This window comes from Pseudophryne corroboree, unplaced genomic scaffold (genome assembly GCF_028390025.1).
Source record: "Pseudophryne corroboree isolate aPseCor3 unplaced genomic scaffold, aPseCor3.hap2 scaffold_192, whole genome shotgun sequence".
Taxonomy (NCBI): Eukaryota; Metazoa; Chordata; class Amphibia; order Anura; family Myobatrachidae; genus Pseudophryne; species Pseudophryne corroboree.
Genome location: NW_026968559.1, coordinates 1147349 through 1150151, shown reverse-complemented (window position 1 = coordinate 1150151; position 2803 = coordinate 1147349).

Sequence of the window (2803 nt, the reverse complement as noted above, 5' to 3'; positions counted from 1 at the left end):
ATCTAATTCCAGACATTACCACCGTCTAATTCCAGATATATCACTGGCATATAATTCCACACATTAAAAAATGGAGAACAAAAAGGTGGAGGGTAAAATAGGGAAAGATCAAGATCCACTTCCACCTAGTGCTGAAGCTGCTGCCACTAGTCAAGGCAGAGACAATTCAATGCCATCAACATTATGTAATGATTATACGATACATTATATATCATATCATTGTATGGTTGTAAAATACAACTTAAAAACTTTAATGAATAAATACATAAAGTAGCTTTTATGTAACCTTTTTAAACCTATTAGCATAGACCGAATCTCATCGTGTGTATAGGCCTTTAGTTCAACAACAGCATGGGACCAGTTAGTGTGTTTTGACCACTGCACAGCACCTGGTGTTATATAGTAAGCACCACTATGGCATAGTATACAGCATTATGGGCCTGATATGAGTGTGACCAGCGGTGATGTGGAATGCAGTAGGAGGTGCTGTTTAGCAAGCACCACTTCTATATTCACCATGCAGTATATTGTGTGAATATAGAAGTGTTGGCTGTGTTATGTATTAGAGTAATTATTGCAGCTCCCAGCTAAAATTGCAACAATGTAATTTAGTGACAAGCTGCAGAGATTAACCCTTTCTGTGGCTGCTGCACAACCTCTATTCATATCGCTGAATTCAATTAGGGAGATGTTCTCACCCCGCGAGCAAGCGCAGGTATATGCCACACTTAAATGTATGGGTATGGTCTCCATAAAATGAGCGTAGCCTTGCAGGCAAAGACTACCTTACACCCTAGTTCTTGACCCTGCACCAACAGACCTCGGCCACCACAGGGAAAAAAGTACAGTAATTTCCACCATGTTAAGCCCCACACATTAATGCCCTTTGGAACATATTATGTCACTCACCACAATATCTGTGATACACTATGCCCTACAGTAAAGCTTCTAATTACTTTTACAAAAACTGCTCAACGCCAAGAGTTTCACGTCCTGGGTGTCATGCTCATTGCCAGGGGTTTCACTCTCTGGGTGTCATGCTCATTGCCAGGGGGAACGCAGTAGGAGGTGTTATATAGTAAGCACCACTATGGCATAGTATATAGCATTATATATATTGTGAGCACTGGTGATGTTGAGTGCAGTAGAGCTGCTGCTGGGTAATTACAATTTACTACAACCACCAATATATTCTGCTGCACTATATATATGCAAAGCTCATTCTGCTGGGTAATTACAGTTGACTACAACCACCAATATATTCTGCTGCACTATATCTATATTTGCAAAGCTAATTCTGCTGGGTAATTACAATTGACTACAACCACCAATATATTCTGCTGCACTATATCTATATATGCAAAGCTAATTCTGCTGAGTAATTACAATTGACTACAACCACCAATATATTCTGCTGCACTATATCTATATATGCAAAGCTAATTCTGCTGGGTAATGCAAATTGAAACATTAATGCATAGTATGTGATTTTTAAGTACTTTTTTAAAGTTTTGAATGATATAGACCCAGTTTAATCTTTGTGGAATGCCTGGTTGTTGTTTTTAAGGTAATTTATTGCCTGGCATTTGAGGTGGGGGGGGTTTGGTTACAGATTTCAATTATTGGTTTTACTTGTAATAGTCTTCTACTTAAGTCCAATGGTGTAGGCTGTGCAAAGCCGTTTGGCTGCGCATTTATTGATCCAAGCGTGCATTTTTATCAAAGCGTGATAAAATTGACACATAACAGCAGCGTTCAATCAGCGTTAATTTATCTTCAGCTGATATCGATTGTGAATTGACGTTTCTTCTCTTCTTGTCACCTACAGTTAATTACAATTGACTACAACCACCAATATATTCTGCTGCACTATATCTATATATGCAAAGCTAATTCTGCTGGGTAAAGCAAATTGAAACATTATTGCATAGTATGTGATTTTGAAGTACTTTTTTAAAGTTTTGAATGATATAGACCCAGTTTAATCTTTGTGGAATGCCTGGTTGTTGTTTTTAAGGTAATTTATTGCCTGGCATTTGAGGGGGTGGGGTGTGGTTACAGATTTCAATTATTGGTTTCACTTGTAATAGTCTTCTACTTAAGTCCAATGATGTAGGCTGTGCAAAGCCGTTTGGCTGTGCATTTATTGATCTAAGCATGCATTTTTATCAAAGCGTGATAAAATTGACACATAACAGCAGTGTTCAATCAGCGTTAATTTATCTTCAGCTGATATCGATTGTGAATTGACGTTTCTTCTCTTCTTGTCACCTACAGGTAATTACAATTGACTACAACCACCAATATATTCTGCTGCACTATATCTATATATGCAAAGCTAATTCTGCTGGGTAATGCAAATTGAAACATTATTGCATAGTATGTGATTTTGAAGTACTTTTTTAAAGTTTTGAATGATATAGACCCAGTTTAATCTTTGTGGAATGCCTGGTTGTTGTTTTTAAGGTAATTTATTGCCTGGCATTTGAGGGGGTGGGGTGTGGTTACAGATTTCAATTATTGGTTTCACTTGTAATAGTCTTCTACTTAAGTCCAATGGTGTAGGCTGTGCATTTATTGATCTAAGCGTGCATTTTTATCAAAGCGTGATAAAATTGACACATAACAGCAGTGTTCAATCAGCGTTCAATCGAAGTGAAAAAGAAGGAAAACAGAAGCACACCAATCTAACAAAACAAAGAAAACTGAAGAACTAATAACAAATGTGAGTCACTTACTCCTCAGATCACTCACCTCCTGATTGTTGCATCTGATTACATAGCACAGAACTACCTTACTTGGA